Source organism: Sceloporus undulatus, chromosome 1 (assembly GCF_019175285.1).
Source record: "Sceloporus undulatus isolate JIND9_A2432 ecotype Alabama chromosome 1, SceUnd_v1.1, whole genome shotgun sequence".
NCBI classification, from domain to species: Eukaryota; Metazoa; Chordata; class Lepidosauria; order Squamata; family Phrynosomatidae; genus Sceloporus; species Sceloporus undulatus.
Genome location: NC_056522.1, coordinates 146979102 through 146993242, shown reverse-complemented (window position 1 = coordinate 146993242; position 14141 = coordinate 146979102). Strand labels below are relative to the sequence as shown.

General features: G+C 43.4%; 1 protein-coding gene across 2 annotated transcripts in view; it reads right to left on the bottom strand.

Moving 5' to 3' along the window:
* The window catches only part of HPCAL1 (hippocalcin like 1), a 96546-nt gene extending 82934 nt beyond the window's left edge, over positions 1-13612 (bottom strand). Inside the window, exon 1 of one of the 2 annotated variants that reach the window (XM_042445994.1) lies at positions 13268-13612. The gene's annotated coding sequence lies outside the window, so the exon portion shown is untranslated. The remainder of the gene's footprint in view (positions 1-13267) is intronic. The other variant, XM_042445993.1, reaches the window with a different exon arrangement.
* Between the last annotated feature and the right edge of the window lie 529 nt (positions 13613-14141).

The window sequence follows — 14141 nt, the reverse complement described above, 5'->3', positions numbered from 1 at the left end:
GACTTTCCCTCATTAAGCACATATACACAAAAGAATTTTCCTTTGTTCTTAGTCCATACTCTCAGTTTGCTACCTACAACTCAAAGATTTCTCTAGTCTGCCATTCTCTCCATATAATGTTTACAGTGTTGTATGTTGACCAATCATTTGTACGTACTGAGACACAAAATACTAAACTCTTATGAGTCATAACAAACCTCCCTCAGGGAAAATGTCAGACTTTCAGGTCCACTTCAAAGAAAAAATGGAAAGAATATTTTATTTTATTTTTATTTCCACTTTGGAAAAAAAGGTTTTCCAACATTACAGAAAAACTGTGAGATTTTACATACAATATAAAGCTTGTGTGTGGGGGTATGTGTGTGATAATGTACACTGAAATGCACATGAGTTTTGTGGATAAACACATTTTGGCATAGAAAACATAATTTCTGCATTTTGTACAAAAAAAATACTAGTTCCTGAATGGTGTTTACTAAGCAAAAAATATTTGGCTTTGTGGGGGTGGGGATCCATGTTTTCCTATGCAACTCCCAACCCAGAATCTCTGAAAGATCACATCATTTGTCAATAATGATCAGGAACCACACAGACATTTTTATGTTCTTGTGTGATGGAGGAAGAAACTATAGAAATTGTTTACTCTTGCACATTATGTTGAAATATGTCAAGATTTACATCCCTGCTTTGCCTGTGGAGCCAACAGGATCTGCTTCTGCATGTTGTGATTCCACACTGTAAGGCTGAAAACACAAACAGCATGCCACTGAGCACTGACTATCACATAGGTCTTTCCCACCCAGTTGGACCACTCCTTTCCTGCAGTGGAGTGACTGTGGTGACTGCCGGGAAAGAAAAAGACACATGCAGTTGGCCTTGGCCATGTATTGTGCTCTCATTATTTATGTATGTAGCCATGCAGCACATGACATCATGAAAAAACAGTACATACTGATTACACATGTGATGAAGGAGAGGACTTTAGCTCACAGAAAGATATAGCCTATCACTGAGGCCTTCTGCTGAGGTCAAAACTGGGTGCCTGTGAGATCAATATCTTGTTGATTACATGGTGGGGTTTCCCTTTATGATTTCAGATGTGAATGTGATGGTAACAGCTAGCTTCTTGTAGGGGGTAGTTAGCTGGCAAGGTTGCAGCAGCAGCACTGGGAGCAAAGGCATGAACCAGTGGGACTGATGCAGTGTTGGCCCAGCTGGCCCATGTGCACAACAATGCAATGCCACACCAGATTTGGTCATATGTGTGGTTATTCTGAGACATAATGTTCCAGACTGGCTCTGGATTAAGTAGCCAGTGTAGAGGAGCCTTAGGTCTGGCTATCTTACATTGGTGTGTGTGTGTGTGTGTGTGTGTGTGTGTGTGTTTGGAAGTTATCAAGTGAGTTTCTATAACTGATAACTTCCTTTATTATCTAGAATTGTTTCTAATGATGTGAAATTTATTTATGGTTAATAGTGGTGATATTTTTCTCAGTATGATTACTCTGAAAGAAAATTTCAAGTGGAAACAAAAAGGGATCAGCTTTCAAATGAATACCCACTTATCTGAGAGTAAGCCCTCTGTAATCAATGGTATGCTCTTCTGAGTAGCTATATATAGGGTTTTTGATAAGTGTGAAATTAAATCCTGACTGCCATTAAATACTTAGATAACAAATAATGATTTCAAATACTTGTCACAACACAAAAGTAGTTTCCAGTGACCCAATCACAGCATGTTTCTTGGGCTGAGAGTGTGAGACTCATCCAAGGTCATCCAATGGGTTTCTCAGGCATTAAATTCTGATCTCCAGAGTCATAGTCCAATGCTCAAACCACTATACCACACTGGCTCTCTATCACAATTTATAATACAGTGGACCCTTGTTATACACTAGGGTTTGGTTCCAAGATCCCCCGTGGATAACAAAAACCATGTATGCTCAAGTCCCATTAAATATAATGACATAGCAAAATGGTGTCCCTTATACAAAAATGGAAGATCAAGGTTTGATATTTGAAATTTATACTTTTTTGAAGATCGTGGATGCTTGAATCAATGTATAAAAAATCAGTGTATAAGAAGGGCCAACTGTACATGAAAGCATATCACTTCCAAAAACACTTAGGCAACACATATACTGAAAGTGTATCAATTCCAAAAACAAAGAATTTTAGAGTGTGCTTTTTAAGTGATGGTGAGAGGGACAGCATTTTACACTATAATCTTCTTTTATATTTTTAAAATTTCTTTCTTTCTTTCTTTTGCTCTACAGAATAATGGAAAACAACTGGGGCATACAGGGAAATCAACATGAGCATGCATTTTTCTTTAGCAATAAATGCTCGACTAATTCATCATCATACAGTTTCAGAAAAGCAAAATACAGAGGTAGTTAAACTTATTTAAAATATATAACGCTTAGTAAACTCTTCTTTTAAAAAAAGACTTCAGCATTCAGAAACCCACGCAAAGATAAACAAACCGGGTAAGCAGTGAACTGCATGAAGCATCAGTTAGACTCAAAGAATTTATAGCACAGACACCAAGGGTAGCCAGCATTACCTTACTAATACGGTCAACCTGAGCAAGAGATAAATGACTCCTTGCCAGCAGAAATTAACTCCGCTGCAAGTTAAGCTCCCTCATGTCTCATTGCCTCATGTGCCCTAAAACAGTATATATTTTCTAACATGTATTATAAAGCTAACAACAAAACAATTTTTTTTCTCAGCCCCATCCACTGCAAAACCAAGTACTACTCCCAGGTTCCACTTTTGGTGCAGAATACAGAAAGAGTGACAACTTCTCCAAACATTTCTTTTAAAATGCTGTAATCTATAAATAGATTCTACAAGCTAGATTGTAGAGGGAATTTCATTTTCAATTATATCCTATAAAACATGTTAGCTTCTGTGGGAGTAAGGCACCAGATCCTGTGTAATCTTGGAAACTAAGCAGCATCAGCCCTGCTTAGAAATTGGATGGGGGACCGCCAATGAATACCTAGTAGACTATATTTCAGAGGATAGAACCGGCAAAACCATGGACACCACGATTCTCCTTGCACTAGAAAACCCTATGAAATTCATGGGGTTGTCAGAAGTCGACAGGCAACTTGATGACACATAGACACACACAAGTGCACAGAGATCAGTAAAAGATCAAAGGAATATAAAAGCATGTCAATAGTAACATTTAAAATAGAAAAGTAATAAAAAGCACATTAATAGTAAAATAGTAAAAGAATACTTTGATACCTTGAAGACTAACAAATTCATTCTAGCATAAACTTTCATGGACTAAATTCTATGAACACCTACGCAAATGTAAATCCAACTGGATTTAATGAAGGTATACAGATGTAAATAAATATAGAGTAAATAGGAGGAAGGAAGGGGGGAAAGAAATGTGGCAGCACTAAATGATTTTCATTTTATTATGAGCTTTCAAAGACATAACTCCACTTCTTCTTATTATTATTATTATTAACCTTTATTTATAAAGCGCTGTAAATTCAGATGAAGTGCGGAGTAATATTAAAGCTTCAGGTTATAAAGCATATGTATACAGGTGCAGGAGTGGGTTAGTATCTAATAGGATCCAGAATACTAATAATACTATAATAATAATAATAATAATAATAATAATAAATTATATTCCACTTATCACTTGGAATCCGAGCGGATTACAACAATAAAGAGAATACAGTTAAAATTCTAAAAAAAACCTATCCCTTCCCCCCCTCCAGTATAAAAACATAGTAATACTAAAAAGAGTTAAACCAGACAGATATTAAAACAGTACAGTTGGCCCTCCTTATACGCGGATTTGCCATGCGCGGATTTGAGCATACGCGCATGGCAAATCCGGGGATTTTGTCCCCAATGGCGGTGCATGTGCACGCGCGCCGCCATTGGGGACAACTTCCCTCCCTCCCCCTCTCCCCCCAACTCTTTCCTTCCCCTCCCTCCCTTCCTCCCCTCCCTCCCTCTTACTTACCTTTTCCTCCTCGGTGCCGCGTCGCTGCTGCCGCCGCCGCCGCTCAGGCAAGCAGGGGGAAGGCCAGGTTGGGGTTTGGAGGCAAAGAGCCTCCAGCTTGCCACCGGCCCTTCTGTGGTGGCTGCGGCGGCAGCGGAGGACCAGCGCCAGAGGCCTCTTCGGCCTCCTCTCCGCCGCTGCCGCCAGCACCTCTGTGCAAGGGCCGGGTGGTGGGCTGGAGGCCTCTTGGCCTCCAGTCCGCTACTCGGTCCCTGCATCAAGGTGCTGGCGCCGGCGGTGGAGAGGAGGCGAGAGGCCCCAGGCACTCGGCCTCCTCCTCCTCTCCCCGCCATTGCCAGGGAAAGGCCGGGTGCTGCTCCTGAGCCTCCGGAGCAGCACCGCTTTCCCCGGCAGCGTGGTGCGGAGGGCCTCTGGCGTAGTCCTCCAGCGCAGAGGCTCTCTCAGCAGCTCCTCCAGGGAGGCCGGGCGCTACTCCTGGCCTCAGGAGCAGCACCCGGCCTTTCCCCCGGCAATGCGGTGGAGAGGAGGAGGAGGAGGCTGAGCGCCTGGGGCCTCTTCGGCCTCCTCTCCGCCGCCGGCGCCAGCACCTTGATGCAGGGGCCGAGTGGTGACTGGAGGCCAAAGGCCTCCGGCCCTTGCACAGAGGTGCTGGCGGCAGCGGCGGCGGAGAGGAGGCCGAAGAGGCCTCTGGCTCTGGTCCTCCGCTGCCGCCGCCGCCGCCACAGAAGGGCCGGGTGGCAAGCTGGGGCTTCTTTGCCTCCAAAACCCCCACCCGGCCTTCCCCCCGCTACAGCTGAGGCAGTGGCGGCGGGGGCGGCGGCGGCAGCAGCAACACAGCACCGGGGAGAAAAGGTAAGTAAGGAGGAGGGAGGGAGGGAGGGAGGGAGGGAAGGAAAGAGTTGGGGAGAGGAGAGGGGAGGGAGGGAAATTGTCCTCAATGGCGGCGCGCATTGGGGACAACGAGACTTGAGCATACGCGGATTTTGGTATACGTGGGGGGGGGGTCCGGAACGGATCCCCCGCGTAAACCAAGGACCGACTGTACTATAAAATCACAGTTAAAATCAATGGAAGATTTGTAAAAAAAGAAATGTATAGCGTGGACCAGATAGAAAAAAGGATGGAGAAAAGAGGAGAGAAGTGAAGGGGGAGGGGGCAGGAAAATAGAGGTGGACCTAGTCTCGAAAGGCCTGCTGGAATGTCCCTTGGCTTTAATTTTCAAAGGGCTGGGCAAGATGTTACAGGTCATTCAGATCTTTACAGTGGGTCAGTTACTGTTGATGTGTGAAAGGAATAAATCTGCTTACCAAAAGTCAGTTTCCTTGGGTTTAAAATTCCCTCTGAGAAGATGCTTTTTATTATACGTGCAGTAGCAAGGATTCTTGAATTAATATATGTAGTGTGCCATAAAGCCATTATCTTTAGTCATCATACGCTGCTCATGGACTGGAATTTGTGAATATAATTCAATTCAGCTGTTTCTCCTTCCAGTCTTCCTTTGTAATAGTCTTGTTCAAGGACCACGACCTGTAAATCCCTTACTGTATGACCAGAAACGTTGAAATGTTCTGCAACTGGTTTTTTGTGTATTGTCATTTCTAATGTTAGATTTTTGTCCATTAGTCCTCTTGCATAGAGACTATTCTGTTTGTCCAATGTAGACTGTAGAGGGGCATTGCTGGCACAGAATGACACATAACATATTGGAAGAAGAACAAGTAAATGGATCTTTTATGTTGTGTGTGATGTTATTGGTCCAGCCCTTTGAAAATTTAGGGCAAGGGACATGGTTTGAGCCTTTATGGAAACTATTACATTCTATCCCACTTCCTCAACTTTATAAATATGCTTTATACCTGAGGCTTTAATATCACTCTGTACTGCATCTAAGGAAGTGGGTTTATCGGCACAAAAGCCTCATGCTAAAATAAAAGCCAGTTCATCTTAAAGATGCTGCCACGTTCCTTCCGTCCCATCCCTTTCTCCTTTTTATGCTGCCAGAGACTAACATGGCTACTACTTTTAAAACTATTGACTACAGAATGCGGTCCAAGATGAGGTTTTCAAAGTACCCTGAATCTAGGTAACTTGAAATTAAGTTAATAAAAAGAAATGAGGCAAAGCAACCACAGTTCTTGAAAACTGCTCTTTGTTGTACTGCAATCAGCAAATGTTTCCCCTGATAAACATACAGACAATGCATTACCATCTTTTTTAATGATCAAAACTTTTAAAGTGCCTTAGTAACCAATAATATTTTATGTCAGCAAATCACAAATCTATGAGTAACAGTCAGTATCTTCTGTTTCATTAAATGCCAAAGATTTTTGTTACATTTGGAAAATAAAAATATTGCAAAATATCACATTGCTACTAGACTGAAGCCCAGGTCACAAATATTTCTACCAGCATGTTTGCCTCGAAAATTAAAAATAGGAAAAAATCAACGTTAATATTCTAAACCAGGGCAGGTCAGGGCCTTTTAAATCCCTCTTTATATTTCTTTTAAAGATTTATTCACCACAAATTTAACGGGGAGGGGGCTGTATTTAAGTCTGTTGCAACGAAAACTATGAGGACTATGGGTACATCTACACTGTAAAAATAAATGCAGTCTGATATCACTTTAACTGCCAAGACTCCATCCTACAGAATCCTGGGATTTATAGTTTTGTGAGGTACTAGCTCTCTATGGCAGGGAAGGCTAAAACCTTGTGAAACCAGGGTACCTTGAGGACCGCCTCTCTCCATACAATCCGCCCCGCACACTCAGAACATCTGGGCAGCAACTGTTAAGGGTTCCAGGGGCCAGATTAGTCTCCACCTCTAGGAGGGCCTTTACTACCTTGGCCCCCAACCTCTGGAACTCTCTGCCCATTGAGCTCCGCTCAGCCACCTCCCTGGCCCAGTTTAAAAAGGGGCTGAAGACTTTTTTATTCAAGCAGGCACACCCCTGATGTGCGCCCCGAACAACCTCACCCTCTTCTCTTCGTCAGCATGGCAAGCTGGCTGGAGTTATTTTATTGTTATTTTAATTGAATGTATATTTTATAAGTGTATATTATTGTATTGTGTTGTATTTGTGAAATGTTGTAGAAGGGCGGTATATAAATAAAGCTTTTATTATTTATTTATTACTATAAATTCCAGGATCGCATAGGATGGAACTGCAGCACTTAAACTGATGTCAAACTACATTATTTTTATAATGTAGATATACCATAAGAAAAATCATTATGTCATAAGCTTTTATGATCTATAACCACAATCCTAACAGTGGCCATTATCTAAACATTTGTTGAGTAGTAACACATCCTTCCAGCTTCAGGAATTTGGTGGTTAAATCAGGGTTTCCTCTGGCAATAACCATCCAGTGAAGTAAAAAGAGACCAATGTGGCCAGACTGGTACCTAGGAACAATCTTCTACATTACAAATCCAGAAGAGAAAACAACAGAACCCCATATAAAACTCCCTGTTAAAACCTCTCAAACATAGCTTCAGTGATCTATAACCCATTCTGGACTAGGGTTTCCAGGTGTCCCTTGTTATAAGGGATGTCCCCTATTTGAGGCCTGGAAAGCATATCTCTTATCAGACTGGCAGATGTCCGTTATTATGACAGCTTTTCCCTGTTTGAGCGTTGGAAAGTGGGGGGATCCTGGTTTTGGAGTTTTCGGCCCTTCATAAAAAGAGAATTGTGCTCATTGTGGAATTTATGAGTGTGGACAACATGTTAACTTTACAAAGCAACAGATGCCATGGTGAATTTAAAACAATGCTTTCATTTGGTATCTAGGTAGAACACAACCTTATCAACAGCTGTTCCCTGATTTTCAGCCCTGCATATCATGAATTTCATTGGTCCCTTACTGCTGTTTTGAAATCCTGACAACACTATACTGGACACTAACATATTTTCTCTGAAGCCAAAAATGGTAACTTGCACTTGTCAACAGACAAACAACAGCTTTTAAAGGCAACTCACTGCAGAAATAATCCAGTTTGAGACTGCTTTGACTGCCCTGGCTCAGTGCTAGGGAATCCTGGGAATTGTAGTTTATTGTGGCACCAGAGCTCTCTGACAGAGAAGGCTAAATGTCTCACAAAATTATAGTTATGAGAATTCCCTAGTATTGAGCCAGGGCAGTTAAAGCTGTCTCAAATTGGATTATTTCTGCAGTGTTTTGGACCTCAGTGACAGCAACAAAACTTGCAACAGTGAGAAAGTGTAGGAATCAAGTTCCATGGCTGAGCCACAAGACAACTCCACTCCCATGTCTACTCTGGCACTATGACAACAGGACAATAATATCATCTGACGCATCAGTGGTTCATAGACATGCTTAGCATAAAATGTGATCTATGCTAACATTTGCCAACAAAGTCCCACTGTTCTGTACATAGCAAAAACATGACAGGTTCTAAACCACAAGTGAGCAAAACACGGCTCATGACCCACATGTAGCTCCAAGTACTTTTCTGAGCCTCACCCATCAAATTTCCCCAGAATTTTTATTTTAAATTCAAATTGACAACAGAGTGTGCCACCTAATTTGCCAGGGGACTGCTAAATGAATTGGAAACAATGGGAAACACAATAAATAATTGACAGGATTGTACATGTCATATTTGATATCGTAGCCAAATTACTTTCATTTGGTCCAGAAGCAATTGTTAGTATTCTACTTCACATATTAAATGTAGTGAATTTAAGTACATTTAAGATTAATTTAATTTAAATAATCAATTAAGTATGAGCGGGAGGAATTTGTTAATAAAGATGGAGGGAATTTTAATGAATTTAAAAATATTTAATAATTCATTTCATCCACTTTTGAATCCATGTTACATAAAACAACACACACACACACACACCTGACCCATGAGCACTTGGTGAACATGAAAAGTGGTCCCTGGCACCACAATGCTCACTCCCCCCTGCACTAAACAAAAGAATAAATGGACACAAATATGCCACCTGAAATAGTAATGGTAGGAAAACAGGCTCTCACAACACTCTTCCCCTGACCTCAAAGGGGCCATTCTTGAACAAAACAGCAGCAAAGACAAATTCAAACAGGAAACGGCTGAAAAGGGGAGATTCCAACAGGAAATGCCTGAAGAAGGACTCTGCCAGGAGGTTCAACTCAATCTGTTGTGGCTGCATGGACTAATCACACTGAATGACTTATTTCAGATCATCAGTCCCAGGAACAACTACTGTTAAAGCTAATCACCACTGTTAAGTCCAATAACATCCCAACAATGATACCTTTATCGTGCCAAGCAAAATGCACAATTACATGCTAGAAGCTTTCACGGCCACTGTTAAGGCAATTCCCATTGCTTGCTTTTTGTTTTGTACTTTAGTTCCAACTGCCTCCCCGTCCCACCCACGCTGTATGGATATCATCATCTGCCAACCAAAGCAACAAGTCATGCAAGCCGCCCTGCAGCCCATAGAAGTTTCTACCCTAATACTGTACAAAGCTGTTAGTCTTCATGGTGCCACAAAACGCTTTGCCATTCTAGCAGCAATGATGGTGTACAGAATTTACATGTCTCAGAGCCCCTTCCTAGAAGGCTTTACATTCCATACTGGCCCATGAAAACCAAAACTGGTCAAAGACTAAGAATGTATGAAGCAAAGGAGGGACAAAGGAAGGAAGCATCATGGCAAGGGAGCAGCAGGTATCCTTAGGATTCTGGGAGCTGATGGTGGTATTTCTTGGGCAAGAAAGAAATTGGCTACTTTTTTTCTGATTGGCATTTACCTAGGCAGATTGGAATGTGCACAAACAACACAGAAAAGCAAAAAAAAAAAAGCACAGGCTAGTCATGCAGGGCCACATCTACTGGAGGAAGCAGTTCTCAGAGAAAAACTGGGCAGGCTACTTCAAAGTCATAGCAGATTATCAGTTGCCACAGCTTTTCTCTTTAGCGACAGCAGGAAGTACTGAAGAGACATTGGCAGGAATCCACACCAGACAAGCTTCCTTGCAATGATGGCTGACAGAACATTTCTCTGCGCTCTCACTACAGCTTGATATACTATATAGGGTTTCCACCCAAGATGGCTACTACACTTGAAGAAAGGGTTAGCCTTGAGGTGAGAGAAATATAGCTTTTCACCAGTCTTCTTAATTTCAAGAAGCAATTGCCATGTCTCACATAACCATTGTTTTTGTTGCTGCTGTGTGCCTTCAAGTCATGTGTGACTTATGGCATCCCTAAGGCAAACATATCATGGGGTTTTCTTGGCAAGATTTATTCAGGAGGTCTTCCTCTAAGGCTTTCCTTAATTTTATTTGGCTAAGAAATCTTGATCAAATCACTCATTAATGTTACTGTCATATCCACCCCTTATTTGGGAGCAAACTCCATCTGATCAGAGCACAAACAAGTTTCCGGGCTGTGATCTTAAGTACAACTACTCAAATGTAGACTCTGTTGGTCTGAGCATTGGACTATGACCAGGCTTCAAATCCCAGTGCAACCATGAAAACTTACTTGTGCAAATCACACTCTAATAGCCTCAGAGGAAGCCACAGGCAAAACCCCCTCTGAACAAATCTTGCCAAGAAGATCCCAGGATAGCTTTGCCTTAGGGTCATTGTAAGTCAGAAACTACTAGAAAGCACACAACAACAAATTACGCTAAAATCAAATTACTTGCATGTAATAAATGGGGCCAAGATGAAGGTGTAAACTGCCTAATGCAGCCATGAAGAAGACATATCAAATTATCTAGTGGTAAGGAAAACAAGACAGTGTAGCTCCTACTGTTCCCACACAAAAACCATTGTGTGGCTATTCCATTTTTCCTCCTTAACAGGTTTTCTGTGATCTTTTTTTAAAAACAAAGACAAAAAAGTACAAATGTGTTGGTGACACACAACATCTGGACCCTTTAAAACTCTGTGGAAGAGGCCAAGAGATTGCACAACAAAAGCTTTGTGTGGAAACACCCAATGTGTGCTATATCAAAAGCTGACAGGGTTAAGTTCTGCTGCTTATGCTGTAGTTAAATTTGTTTGTACAGAAAGGTATTTGAAAAGGACAAGTGGATTATCTTACAAGGCATTGCCCAAGAAACTCCAAATGTCAGAGATCCTTGAAGAAACCCAAGTACGATATGAAGAAACTCAACCGTCTAGCAAAATTCTCCAAATCACATTTTCCCAGCAATTTGTATATTTCTAAGAGTGTTTCCTTTTTATTAGTTTATCTATACCTAGAAAACATGCTCTCCTGCATTAAGGAGAGATGCAGGAACTAGAATGAAAAAAGTAGAGTTTTAACTTTGGAGTAAAGCCACTGGGAACTTTCCTTTTAAAGCTGGTAGCAGCTTAATAATAGATTTGTACATCTGGCCAGTCAAATATTAACTACCCTTAAGACCAACCTTGTGAACTCTGAGGAACTTTCACCATGACATTCTTGCATTGCACTAGACTGTCTGAATAAAACAGCCAACAGCCAGGCTTAGATTTAGGTGGTTGTGGTACTGAGAACCCTTATTTGCAAAGGAGGGTCTGCTTTCATATATAAAGTGTGGGGAGGAAGAGGGAGGGGATTTAGACAGAAAAGGGTCGTGGGAAGATATGTTTGCCTCTAGCTAGACCAGTCTCTCCAACAAGCCAGTCAGCCACAGCTTGTGCATAACCACCACAAATGACAAGTAGCAACTGAACACACCAGGAAGACACAGAACAGCATTGTCCCAAGTTGAGAGGGAAAGGTTTTTGAGTGTCTTTGTTTTTAAATAAGATGACTCTGTTGGAAAGGCAGCCTGATGTGGGTCAGCCCTTCCCTATAGGAACCTGCCACATAAATACAGTGAAAGGGACAAAACTCTCACAACAGCGGTCTGTCACAACTCATCACTCAGGCTAGGAGCTTTTTTAAAGACTGTAGTTAGAGAAAAAATCCTCTGAGGCTGAAAGAGTGTGACCTAACTGAATATATACATAGGGAGCCAGTGTGGTGTAGTGGTTTGAGCATTGGAGTATGATTAGGGAGAGCTGGGTTCGAACTCCAACTCAGCCATGAAACCCACTTGGTGACCTTGGGCAAGTTACACTCTCTCAGCCTCAGAGGATGGCAATGGAAAAACCCTTTCTGAAGAAAATTGCCAAGGTAGCCCCATGATAGGATCGCCATAAGTCAGAAACGACTTGAAGGCACACCGCCACAACAAAATACATACATACGGATACATGTGTGTATCTGTGCCAGCCCTTGTTGGGTGCTTCCATGTTTGCCTATCTATGGCAACCCTGTCATGGGCTTTTCTTGGCAAGTTTCTTCAGAGGGGGTTTGCCATTGCCTTCCCCAGAGGCTGAGAGAGTGTAACTTGCCTAAAGTCACCCAGTGGGTTTTTATGCTGGAGTGGGTATTTGAACCCTGGTCTCCAGAGTCATAGCCCAAGGCTCAAAACACTACACCAGCTGGTTCCTTGTGTCTGTGTGTATTCAAAGATTATAGCCATGTTAGCCTGTAGAATCAGTACACAGAGAGATCTTGTAGCACTGAAAGAAGTTGGCAACATGCGCTTTCCTAGACTCCAGTCTACTTCCTCAGATGTATCTGAGGCTGAAGTTTAGGAAAGCTCCTGCTGCCAATTTCTTTCTTTTGGTTAGTCTCAAAGGTGCTACAAGATCTCTCTCTCTCTCTCTCTCTCTCTCTCTCTCTCTCTATATATATATATATATATATAAAGTTAGGTATTTTCTCCCAGCCCCTTCTTTTAAAAAAGCTCCTGGCTCGAGGTTACGAGGGACACTGTGGCAAGTTGCAGAGCCACGCTTGGGCTGCGTCCACACAGCAGAAACAACCCGGTGCGGACCCCACTTTCCCTGCCACGGCTCCATGCCAAGGTGCCATGACCGACTACCGTTCCCAGAATTCCACAGCATGGAGCCACAGCGGTGAAAGCGGGGTGGCAGCGAATCGTCCCTCCAGTCTGGGAGTGGAAGGAGAAAAAGAATGCTAATAATAATAATAATAAATTTATAATAATAAAAATATTTTTACTCCGCCTCTCCCATCGAGGATCGAGGCGGCTTACATAGATATAAAACAATAACCAATAAATCACAAAAAGGGAAAGGAAGGAAGGAAGGAAGGGAAGGAACCAAATTAGGAAGAGAAAGCGTAGGGAGGGCAAAAGGGGGAAAGGAAAGGGAAAGGGACGAAAAAGAAACCCCAACATCCCTTCCTCTTCTTCTTCCTCCTCGTCCTCCTCCTCCCAGAAACTCACCCCACACACTTTGGGGCTTGCCCTGAAGTCCCCTTACCAGGCTTCTTTCTTTCCTTCTTTCTTTGCTTGCTTGGCAGCTGCTCTTCTCCTTCTTCCCGCTTTCTCGGGGGCTGCTCAGGGCCGGCCAAGGCAACCCTCAGCTCCGCCCCACTCACCCTCTCTCCTCCTGGGCCAGAAGCAGCAGCAGCAGCAGGAGCTCCACTTCCCCCCAAGGGCTGGCAGGCAGGCAAGCAGCACCCAAAGCAGAGGAAGGGGAGGCAGAAAAGACTAGAGAGAGAGAGAGAAAGGGAGGAAAAGGAAGCGAGGTCTCTCTCCTGCAGCTGGCCAAGGCGAGAAGAGGGCTCCCCTCAGCGCCCCATCCCCAAACTCCTCCTGCTCAGCAACCAACTCCTCCTGCCCTTTGCCAGGAAGAAGAAGAAGAAGATAGAAGCCCAGCAGCAGCGCAGAGGGGATTCGAAGGGGAGGACCCAGCTGGGCCAAGGGGCGGGAGTCTGGGGGGAGGAGGAGCAGGAGCAGCAGGAGGAGATGAGTCCCAAGAAGAAGAAGGCCCCCCTAAAGCTCCCCTTTTCCCCCCTTTCCCTCCCTTTGCGCCCCTCTCTCCTCCTTTTGCGCTTTGGGCACCTTTTGGGCGCCTTTTTACGCACGGAAAGGGAGCCTTCGTGCGCCTTTGCGCAGGGCGCCTCCCGCCTTCCTGGGGCTCTTGGTATGGCCCTCCACACCCACAAACACACCCACAGCCACAGGGTCACACTGGGTGCTGCTCTCCTCCTCACACTCACACACACTTTCCCTCAGCTGGCCTGAGGCAGCCAGGCAGGGAGCTAGGAGGAAGTCCTCCTCAGCAAACTCTGGCTGAGAGGCTGCCTCAGGAAGG